Below are 12,197 nucleotides of genomic sequence, written 5' to 3'. Positions count from 1 at the left end.
CTCCATCATCCTCAGAGCAGCAACAACATTGCTGCACTGCAGTTGAAGGTGACATCCCAATGCCTCATTGGCCATCCATTCATCTATGGTGAAAGTAATTTTTGTTTTGGCCTCTTTGACTCTCTTCAGAGTTGCCTGACTCTCCTGAAGTTCAAGGTGTCTCATGTCTTTAACGATCTTATTGAGAATGCAATCAGTGAGTCCAGCCATGTGGGGTGTGTGGGCAGAAAATCCTTTTTTATGGAAAAAGTCTTGCACACTTGCAGCTCTGGCTCTGGGAAAGAAATTCACACACAATAAAAACATTTTTACGTGGCGACTCAGAAGGAGAACATGAACACATTTTCACAAACAGAAACCGATGAAGACGACAGAGCCAATGACTAATGACCAATGACCTAATTTACATCAGGACACAGCAGTTACACGCAGGACTGAGAGGTGTTCTTAAAGATAAGTAAGCAGAGCATTTGGCAGGCAGGCAACAACTGTTGCAACATCATTTCCAGTTCGGTTTGATTTAGTACAAGACTGTTCTGTCAAATTGTAGATTTAACAGCAAGATTTTTAGCACAACATTAATGGAAACCAAAGTTGTTGTTGTTTTATACGCACATAAAACTCCTAATGCTGTAACCTGCTGTGGTGCTGAGAAGCATTGTTGCTTTCCTATCCTTTGGCCTCTGCTCACGGCGGTCTGCAGTGAAGACTTTCAGGCACTGGCTCCCAGCCAACAATCAGACAAAACTGAGTGCAAGAGTCTAGATGCTTAGACTGCCAACAAAGACCACAGGAAAGAATGGGAAGCGCTTTGAATTAGTGGACTAAACAGTTCATGTGCTCTCACTGACTCTCGTGCTGATACTCCAGTTTTCTATCGATACTTTGGAAGTTGATCTGACTATACGTACCCAACATATTCTCATATGTTAGCTGATGGTGGTCAATCAGGTGATTTCTCTTCTCAGACTGCTGGATTGTCGTATTTTCTTGAACCTCAGGTTGGGAGAAACTGCCCTGAAGTCCGTGCTTCATCTGAACAATTCTGTCTTCTGACCACCAGGTGGCACTGCAGTACTTCAGAAAATACAACACTCCTGTTGCATTTTGCGGAGATCAAACATACAAACACGTGTAGACACATGCACACACTGATTTGCTTCTCATTGCTTCTCACATTTCATACCTGTTGAGGATGCTGACCATTTAATTTTGTTGTGCTTTTGAATTTCAAGGACACGGCTCTAATATCTACTTGTCTTGGATGTAGAAGCATAATCCCTTCAGTTGACAATGGCAGTGACCTTAGCTGTCGATTACACCCTCTGAATGTAAGTGATGCTATTGCACACATACCATAAGGTAGTTGCTGCAGAAAGCCAACTCGATTACGTCTTAAACAGAGTTGAGAGTCTAGAGGATAATCAGAAGGAATCAGCCAAGGTTGTCCAGGATGCCATGGGAATTGTTGCTTTGTTAGAAATTATAAAAGTGTTCCTCCCCAGGTCAAAACAGCGTCCCATTCACAGCTGACTGAAAGACTTGGTCTGTGGCAGAAACCATTAAGAGGGCCTGTGGACTCAAAGCAATGTCTCCTGGCAGCTCTGCATTGCTCCTGGAGCACTGAGCCATTGTTTATTCATTGCCACATTGGCATTCAAAGTGCATCCTCAGTGTTCTCTCTCATAACCAACAAGTTGCAATTTTTATGCATGTGAAGGTTGAAGGCAAATTATTTATGGGAGACTGGACCTGAGGAAAGAGAATGGCCTCTAGCAAAATGGTTTATGTTGAGAGCAATCCTTTTCTATAGGCTATTGAATTCTCTGGATCACAGCAAGATTTGGATGTATTATTCAGCATTCCAGAGAAAGAATTGTTGCCTTCTTGGCAGCCATCTGCTTTCTGGACATTGTGATTGTGTTTCAGACATGCTACCTTTCAGGATCAGGTTAAAGTCTTATTTTTCAACAGGGGGCAAATGAAATGAGTAAAAAAAAAAAAAAAAAAACCTCTCCAGTGTCCCTCCCGCTAAGTTTTCACCTCCCCCTCACTGCAGTGAAGGTTTTAAAAGTGAGAAATATCAGAGGAGAGCTTGCGTGCACCTGCCTTGATGTGTCTGTGTTGGAAAAAAATTCAGAGCAAGTCTAAGTTCGGTTGCAAAGGGAAAAGACCTTTCACCTCTACGAGAAATTATTCAAGAATATCTGGTGGCGTCCAGATGCAGAGTTGGGGTATGTGAGCGTGTGGTGTCAAACACCAGCAGGTGCAAGGTGAAAGGAGCGTTACCTCTCCCGGCGCAGCTGATCCGCAGGGTAACAGTTGCCTCACTTGAGGAGACGACTCCTTAGACTTGAATGAAACTGTGCATGATAAGTCTGGGATGCTGTGCTTTTATTCCCTATTAGAAAGGGTCCTACGTCGTCCTTTTCACATTCAGATTGCATTTGGTCACTCTCCTCCAACCTAAAGGATTCTCTGAACTACATACATTGTGTTGTAATTGCTTGTCTCTTTCGCCTTCTCTGCTTTTGGTGCTCATCTCTTTGAGCTGCATCAGTGCCCTTAGTCTGTCTTGCGGTGGCTCCCTGTTCTCTCTTGGTTCCATGCTTCTTCCCCTCCACTCTGAGCACTTCCCACTTACTAACAACATTGTTAAAAAAAATCCAATTGCTCTTGAGGAGGGCCACACTCTGAAATGAGCACCACATCAGGATGGTTTACATTACTCCGTGAATTTAGATCTGTTAATCCACATTCACGTGGCACTGCAATCTTTGCAGAATCGGCCACAAACTTTCTTTTTATGGCCTCAGTATGAGTGACGTTTTAAAACGTCGGTGCACTTTAACAAATTTGACAGCAGCTTTAACTGTTTTGTTTAAAGAAAAAGACATATTCAAAATTCCTGTTCATAAACTGTTTCTTGAGAATATGCAGATTTATGTTTTGGCTGAAGGCCAGTGTTCATATCATCGACACCTGTGTGTAAATGCTGTAGTACAAAAACATAGGGAGCATGTGACCTTGCAGCGAGATGGAGAGGAAGCGGCATCCTTGGTGAAAACTGACCCATCTGATGTAACGCATCCAACCATTTATTTGGCACCTAGCACTGGTGCAAATGTTTCCTGCATTATAAATGCTAGGTTTGAAGGAATCAATGAGATTATGCACAACGCCCACAATCCTGCACTGATATTTAAGGTGCGACTTACGCAGACGCTGTTGTGTGGCACATCGTGCCTCTGAGTCCTGGCATGTTACGTAAAATCACAGACTGGGCCCCTATTATGCTGGATTTGTTTGTTTCAGTGTGAACAAGAAAAGCAGGGTCTTCTTTAGAGTGGGGTCTGTGTTTAACAGAGATGGTGGGCTGTCGGAACAGTTTAAAATGTTTAATGTTTCTTACTGCAGCTCCATCTGGAATATAGCACACGGCGGTGGCTGTGTTTCTCTGGTTCATGGCACTTTAGAGGCTCCATATAGAACCGTTTTTGGTTGTTCATTACAGTGTAATGTTCCATTGCAAAACATTATTGGAACTTTATGAATGTACACTTCCTTTTTTTTTTCTTTGATGGATCTTGTCTATGAAGTGCAGAGCGTTTTTGTAGAGTAAAATGGTGTGATAGAAGCAGCTAGTTCTCAAAACGTTCTTTGGAATATATGAATTCTGCAGAGGCTTATTTTGGAAATTACTGAATATGGCCTTTTTTCTTTCACTGAATATGCAGGAAAAAGGTCTTGTCTTTTATAATACTGCCACTGTACATAAAGAAGTTTGAGTTTGACGGCCTGAAATTGTGCCTTAAAATAGCCCTAACAAATCGAGAGGAACCTCATGTTATTACGGGCCCAAACATCCAAATTTGGTGGCTTGCGTTGTTTGTGCGACAGAGGAAAAGTGTGATCCACACTTGCCTGTCTAGCTTGATGCCACATGCTCCTCCATGTTGATGGTTAAGAGATGAGTTTCACAACAGTTAAACAAGTAGATGGCAGTTTCTACTTTTAGAAACCCTCCCGTTTTCTATTCAACAAATCACTGATTATGGAGGAGGCAGTCTTGTTTGCGGTAATCACCAGCGAGTTCTAGATCTTGCGTCATTTCTATACTTATTTTTAAGATGCAGTGTTGATATTTATATGAGAAAGGAAGGAATCATCTATAGCTCAGCTGATTATCTAGTAAACAGCACAATGCATTTTCATTTAATTAGAGCAAGTGAAAAAAACCTTGATACTACTTTGGGCATCTAATTAGGCTCATGCTATTGGCAGAAATACATTCCTTATTGGAGTGTAGCCATGGTTTTTGGAATAAGACATCAGGTGGTTTCTAGAGGTAGCATTAGTGGGGGTGGGGGGAGGTGGGAGAGGGGACACAATGCTTAGTGATTGAAAGTGATTAGACCTCAGGTTTCCACAAAGGTAAGCCACTCAAAGTAATGCCGGCCGATTGGGGCTCAGTTTTTTAATTTGACATTCACATGCATATCAAAGTGACTAAGAACCTAGAACACTGTGTGTTGGGCCATACAATGCAAGGCTCAGTTTGTGTAGCAAATAATGCTCTTGACCTTTAACTGATGAATAATAGCCTGAGAAACAGAATGTAATTATCCAAGGCATTACAGTTGGTTCAAAAGGTAACCACCAGTTGAATAAGCTTTAGCCATGTGAATCCATCTGGGGCATTTACTTGCAAATGATACATCTGTTATTTGGGGCATGACTCTTTGGTGTTGATTACAGTTCAATGATTTTGAATTTCGTAAAATTTAAAACCATAAGGCATTACTAATGAGGAAATAGGAACAAAAGCCAATCAATTCAACAGGTTCCAGGCCACAGAGAACAGGTTTTATCCATCAGGAAAAAAAAAGGGTTTGTTTAAAGCTCCCATCTGGATCACTGAGCATTTAGTCTAGCCATCAGATGAGAGGCCAGAGTAAACAGCCGCACACTCGGTTGCTGTGCCGACTCAAAGGGTGCATGCTTGCTAATGGTGTGCTGCTATTGCAGGTGGACAAAATGCACTAATTTATGGTTGGCCAGGCAGCCTGAAGTCAGACAGGTAAGATTTGGTGGACATGAAACAAACAGAGGATAAAAATTGCACGTTAACAAGAGAAACTCATAACTGGGCAGGAAAGTAATTATATCCGTGCAGTCATTTTACTGAGCAGAACAGAAAGCTTCTACTCACTTCAGGCGACACCTTCTGTAATTTTGCAAGTATTTAATTCATGCATTCAAGACCTCAATCTAATTTCTATGTTAAGAAACAAAGCATGCTCGTATATAATTTATCTTTCTGACATGCCCTTTTTAGATTGGACTAAATCAAATATGCTTTAGGGCAGAGGCAGAGTATTTTTTTTTTTTTTAAATCTCTCTCTCTAGTTTCAAATGAAGTGAGTACATGTACAATAACATGTAATATGGTTCAAAGCTTTATTTTTACCATCTGGTGTTTATAGTTTTCTATAGCCGAGCAAAAACAAAGTTGTTTGTTCTTCCAAACCTGATGTGATAAATGAATTCTCGGTTACACTGTGTGTCAGTGTGAGTGTGTGTGTCGCTGTGTGTTGGCCCTGTGATGGACTGGAGACCTGTCCAGGGTGTACCCGGCCCTCACCCAGTGTGAGCTGGGATTGGCTCGAGCACCTCCCGCAACCCGGAAACAGATAAGTGGTTGAAGATGAATTAATGAATAATTAAATGTAAATAATTCAGACACAGTTCAGCTCCACGCTGAAATGCAACAAATTACTGAGCAATTAACGAGCAAGAAGTGACAGCCTGTCTTGACAGGCTAAAGGGCCTAATGTGTTATTGGAGAGCATTGTTCATCCTGGCTACAATTCTTGAAAAGTCTTAAAATAACATAACTTGATAGTATTACTATTCCTCAAAATACTAATTAAGTGCTGTAAAAAAGTGTGTTCCATTTTATTTCCATTAACTTGTCTCTGTTGTTTTCTTGTTTCACTGTCTCATTTTTCCTTTGTTCACATCACAATGACTTGGTATAAGAGTGTGCTAACACTGAGTACTTACTGCATCCCCGGCTCAGCCTTTCATGTCTTAGAATGACTACCCAGTGATAGCACAAGAATAGTGTATTAGATGATGGCTTTCCACTTCTTGTGGTGGATTATGTGTTTTGCATGTGTGCAAGCTGAACTGGGGTATGAATGTAAACTCTGAACTAGATGTGTAGAGATGACCACACAGGGAAAGTGGATAAACAGCTCTGCTCAGCAATGTTATACCAAGCAACAACTGAATCCTTTGCACAGCTGAACAAAGGAAATAAATACCAAACGTTTCTCTGTATTTGTCCGCAAACCCCTATTTCCTGACTGTCTTTATCTGTGCTGCCACACAAAGTTACAACACAATAATTATTTTGCGTCTTACCTTGTTACAGAAAATTATCAAAGGAATTTTACCTTTGGGCAAAAGATTTGTGCTGTGCTCTGAACCCAACTTTTTCCTTTGTACAATCAAATTCAGCTATGTTTCAAGATCTTAGCAAATAAATGTATCACATAAAATATACCAGTAGCTGCTCTTTACGTCATAATGTCTTCCCGGAAGATAAGTTGCTGAAAGCTAAATAGTCCATTATGACAGAAGTAGATTTGGCTTCTGTAATTCAGGTGATTTCATTTACTTAAGCTCCCTTTATGGTTTAGTTTATGTTTATGATTCTGTTATGATCAATTTAGTTCCTCAGTCTCCGTGTTTTTTCTGGATATGAATGCTAAACATATTTTACTCTTTCTGTAAAGAAATTGGTTTTGATATTCTGGCGTTCCGGGAACAGTTTTTTATATATAGTGAAATCCTAATGTGGAAAGCAGTAACAAAATGAATCAAATCTGAATTGCTATCATGCACTGTGTTGCCATCTGTAATTAAAATTTAAAAAACGAGGGACTGCAGAGGTCACAGAGCATGAAACTGATAAAAAAAAAATAAAAAATTAACCTACCCACATCTTCCAAAATGAAATTGAATTTAAATTCAAGCTCATTTAAGCTGATGAACTTCTTCCCATCATGCCTTTCTTTCCAGGTGAAGGCCCTGTGGATGAATTCAATACTAATTTAATTTAAAATTTTAACTTTTAATTACCTAACTAATTAACTTCATAAGTGAAAATAGACTCAGACTGATAAATTATTGAGACAGCAACGTTCTTTCAGCAACTCACCGGCTCACTGAAGCTCCTTGTGACTGACTTCAAGGCTGTGTACAGACATTTTTTTTAGACTGTAACAGGCTGTCCCACAAAAATAGAACACTTTCATATGCTGACAAGAGAAACACACACAAAAAACATGAGTGAAAAAACATCCATAGCAATGTTTCGGCGTATCAGAAAGAAGCTGGAGACTAAATAAACTTGTATTGCAACAACTGAATTTTTTTATAGCTATCTTAAAAAAGATAATCGTGAACAGATATCTAAGTGTTTCAAATTAAAAGTTACTTTAACTGAAAATTAATGATGCATCAACAATGCTAAATATGACAGAAAGATTACACACAGATGTAGCAGAATAAAAAAAGATAAAGAAGAGTGGGAAATGTTTGCCTTCCTTATTGTATCTGGGTGGTGGCTATGAAGTGGAACATCAATGTAAATTTGGGAAAAGAAAACATCCCTGCCTTTGCAGAAAGGAGTCACCTTGAGATTTGAATTGGGGAACTTCAGAGAACGCTTCTTGAAGCTTGGGTGCAGCAGATAATTACAGATTTCCTGTCTGAGACACTTAACCTTATTTTTGGTGGTGGGGAGAGTTTTCATGGCCTTTTCTAATTAATAACACCTAAAACTTTCACATCAACACTGAGCACATTTTCTCCCTCTGGTAAACATCACTCTCTGATTAAATATCGGACTATTAAACATCAAGCAGCAACATCGCTGACATTAGAGCCTACAGTATAGTGCTGCTCGCAGCATCTTTCAGGTTTGGAGTTAATCACCTCACAAACACAAGTCTCCTCTCCCTGACACTTTCATACAGGATTAACAGGCTGGTTGTGCGTGCTTTAATTAATGCAGATTTCTCTGGGTCATACTGTAGCAGTCAGAGATAATTGTGTTGTGGTTATCCCAGGCTTCAGGTGCTTGTCCTTCATCATTGTTTGAAACAACTGCAGATGGGCAACAAATTAAAGGAAAAACCAACTTAAAGTGTCCCATTAAAGTGTTGGATCACCGCAAGACTCTAAAACAGCATCTGTGGTCTTGGCATTGATTCTACAGGTCTCAACTCAGGAGATATGAACACGTTCTTGCAGCTTTCCCTCATTTGTTTTGATGATGCTGGTGGACAGAGGTGTTCACTTCAATTGAAATCTGATGACTATGAAGGCCGGAAAGCCATTGTCTCAATAGCAGGCCATTCCCATAATGACTGAAAGTTTCATCATATTCACATCAAGTAGATTGTTTCATCTTGCTATCTTGAGTTGACATCAACTGGATGTACTCAGTGTCTTTATGCCACGGAGCATGATGGGCTATTAATTGTGTAATTGTGCCATGTTAGTGTGGCTTTTTGGAAGCATCTGCATTTGTCTCTTCACTCATTTATTCAGGTTCTTCTGTTGCTCATCTGTTTCATGGAACATGACTTGGCATCATAGACGGACTGGCATGGTTAGTCTTTGTTGGACTGAATTCATTTTTAATGCTTTTTGTTCCTGCATGTTATCTTTTCCTGCAGTACTTAGCAATTAGTTTCTGTTGGCTTTTCTTTGTAGCTGTAACAGCAGGAGAGCTGCGAGGGCTCTCAGGACTAACTTCCCTGCCATTGGCGGCGGAGCTGCTAGCATCCTCACCATCATCACACAATGCACACATTTAAAAAAACACTCAGACATTTTTTGTCTGGCTTTCAGACATTTTGGGTGGAGTCCATCTTGAGTCCATCTTTGGTTTTTGAGGGATTTCTAACACTCAGGTTGTTAATTGCTCTTAACCTGTCTCTCTCTGCTTTGCTTCACTTTGTGTGGTGAGATGCTTAGAAACGTTCTGTGAAAGAGAAAAACCAATTTAATATGTTGTTGTTGGGTGTTTTTTTTATTTGGGGTGGGGGCTGCTTACTGCATTTTAGATGGTTTCAATATACTTGCTAAAGTCATAGACCTGCTTTGATTTCTTTTGTAAAAAACATTCACCTGTCCCCCAGGGATAGTTCTGCTGTTGCTGTTGTAAATAAACAAAAAAGCTTTTTTTCATCATCTATCAAAAAGGACAAAAATATCTGCATATTGAACTAGTTGAACGATGTTAATATAAAGATATTCACATATTCACAGTGAATGTGTGACATAAAGAGCTAAAGTACATGAGTAGTTAGTGGATGAAAGATCGCAATGTCCAAATTAGGTGGGTGAAGATGTTTAATGACAGCAGGTTATCATTGAAAATGGGAAATAGTAGATGTTATGGAGACATTTAATGCTGGAGAAAATCTGATTCTTACTGAAGAATCAAGAGAGAATGTTCTATAGAATCTGGCCGCCGTTTATTGATTGTTTTAACCCCGACACAAGTCTTAGAAGTGCTCTCAACCCCAAATAGAAGGAAAGAATTTATTTATTAAGAATTATTTAGTTTTACTTATTTATTACTCCCTTTTTTATTTAGGTTTGTTTTTTTTCCTTCTCTTTGTGAGAAACAAATATATATAATCTTTTTTTAATGAATCCCCTTCATTCATTTGAGATATACAAGTTAACGTAACTGAAATGACCTTTATATGTAAACGTGTATGTGTAAATGTGTATGGTGTCTGTTATGTTTTATGTTCATAATGAGAAAATCAATAAAGAGAGTTGGTTAAAAAAAGATGAGGGAAATGATGAGTCGGTGAAGGAATACTTGAGACTATCTGTAAGGTGCCCTATGAAAATGCATAATTAAAGCACATTTTCTTTCCTTAATATTCGTGTAACCTTTGAGAAAATTTCCATTCACAGTTGTTCTATCTTTTAAATATCATGCAGTATTGCAACATTATGGGAAATGTACTGAAGTGCCATACTACTATATTTAACAAAAAAAAAAAAAAGTGAAGTAAAATGCTGTGATTTGTATTTTCAGGCAAAGGGTTATTATCCTAAAAAAAAAAAAATCTTAAGAGGAAGGAATCTTGTGGTACAAGAGACCGTTGAGTGGATCTCTGCAAGGAATAAAAATATAGTTTATAAAGGACATGCTAGATAAATTTCTTGTCCCATTATCAAATAAATCAGCCAATGTGTACGTAAATGGGCAGCATGGTGGCATATTGTTAGTGCTGTTACCTTACAACAAGAAGGTTGCGCGTTCGATTCCTGGGCCCGAGGTCTGTGGGTCGGCCTGCATGGGTCCAAAGACATCATGTTCAGATTAACTGGCGACCAGTCCAGGGTGACCCCGCCCTCACCCAGTGTGAGCTGGGATTGGCTCCAGCAACCCCTGTGAACTGGAAACTGATAAGTGGAGGAAGATGAATGAATGTAATGAGTACGTAAATGGGGATTATACAAGTCCTTGACTATTTGTGCTAAACAGCAGCTGAGCCTGTTGCGTTTGCTGTTGTTCACCCACTATTTATTCCCACATCATTTAATTATACCTCAGCCAAGCCAAGTGCTACATGCCATCAATCTCAATCAATCAATTAGGCAACTAAACAAGCCATGCTCAGACATTCGTTCACTCTCAATTTCCCCATTGTGCTAATTACACTTAAACATGTCATTCTAAATTAAAATTGAACATTTAAATGGAATTAGTAGCGTCTAACTGAAACATCTCCCTTGTTTGTTCATGATGAACTGAAAACTGGTTCAGGCGAACAACAAAAACTGTAACTGCTTTTAAGATTTTTTTTTTTTTTTTTTAATGATGCTGCTGATGCTGTAGCTTGAAGGACAGTTCCCCAACCTTAACTGCATGTTAAGGTGCCGATGCTTTATTTAAGAATTTAACCTCATATGCATAAATAAATATTTTAAAAAAATCTCATAACCTACTGTGTTAAAAAAAAAAAAAACAAGGCGGGGATTTAATATTCCTTGAGGGAAGCATTATATTTCAGTGATTGTATGAGTGAGGGAGGAAAGTGGTTGGATTCTGAGGTTAAAATATTCCCATTAAAGTTTGAATAATGTTATTGACCTTAACCTGGGATGGATCACTTAAAGTAATGGGAAATGGTGACACTGACAGAATTATAATGACAGAATAGCTTATGGTTATGAATTAGGTCTTGTTCCTTGAAATGCCTATCAATTTGTCAAATCACTAACATCCACATGTTCAGCCGGGTGTCACCAACTGACACCCCAAGCCTGTCGGTGTCAGTCATTTTGTCATTTAAAACATTTCTCGCCTCCATCTTAACCACCATGCATGTGTCAGTCACCGATTGGAGCTGAGATTTCACCCACATCACACCTACATCTGTACAGTACTTTTGCCTTATTTTAAGATTTTTCTCTTCGTTGTAAGTTTGACGGTGCCTGCAGCTCAACATGAAGGTTGGGCCCAGCTTAAGTATTCAGCACACAGAATGGATAGAGCAAATTTGACAGTAAACATAAATGAATAAATGCTGCCACTCAGCAGGACAAGCAGGACAGGACAACAAAATAAGACTCCGCTTTAGATCAAGTCACAGAAGCAAACACCGCTTTAAACATTGATATCTTTTTATTAAGACAAGTACTCTTCTGATTTTTTTTTTTTTCTTTTCGTAAAAATGTTGGTGTTAACCAATACAAAATATGCATGGTCATATGAGAAATGTCCTCTTCACTACACAAAAGAAAAATGTCGCCTGGGTACAGAGAGAAATCTAAGATTCAACAACAAAAACAACCATCTGAAGGTAACAAAACAACTAACCCCCAACTCCCGCTTCATCCCTCCCCAGGCTGAAACAAGAGTTTCATTGAGTTTCAAATATCCAAGACATGTTACAGATCATTCATAAAACTTCGTCACAGTAAATACGCCATCTTTTCATGTATGAAAATTGAATGAATGCAAACTGATGCTTGTCTGGCTGTGGTCACACCCTATAATTACTAAATAACCAATACTGTATGTAAGTGTTACAGTGAAAGAGGAAGATTTATGAACATCATTGTGATTTTGTTGACACTGACTGTACATA

Source organism: Echeneis naucrates, chromosome 13 (assembly GCF_900963305.1).
Source record: "Echeneis naucrates chromosome 13, fEcheNa1.1, whole genome shotgun sequence".
Lineage (NCBI taxonomy): Eukaryota > Metazoa > Chordata > Actinopteri > Carangiformes > Echeneidae > Echeneis > Echeneis naucrates.
Note: the sequence above shows the minus strand (reverse complement) of the source record.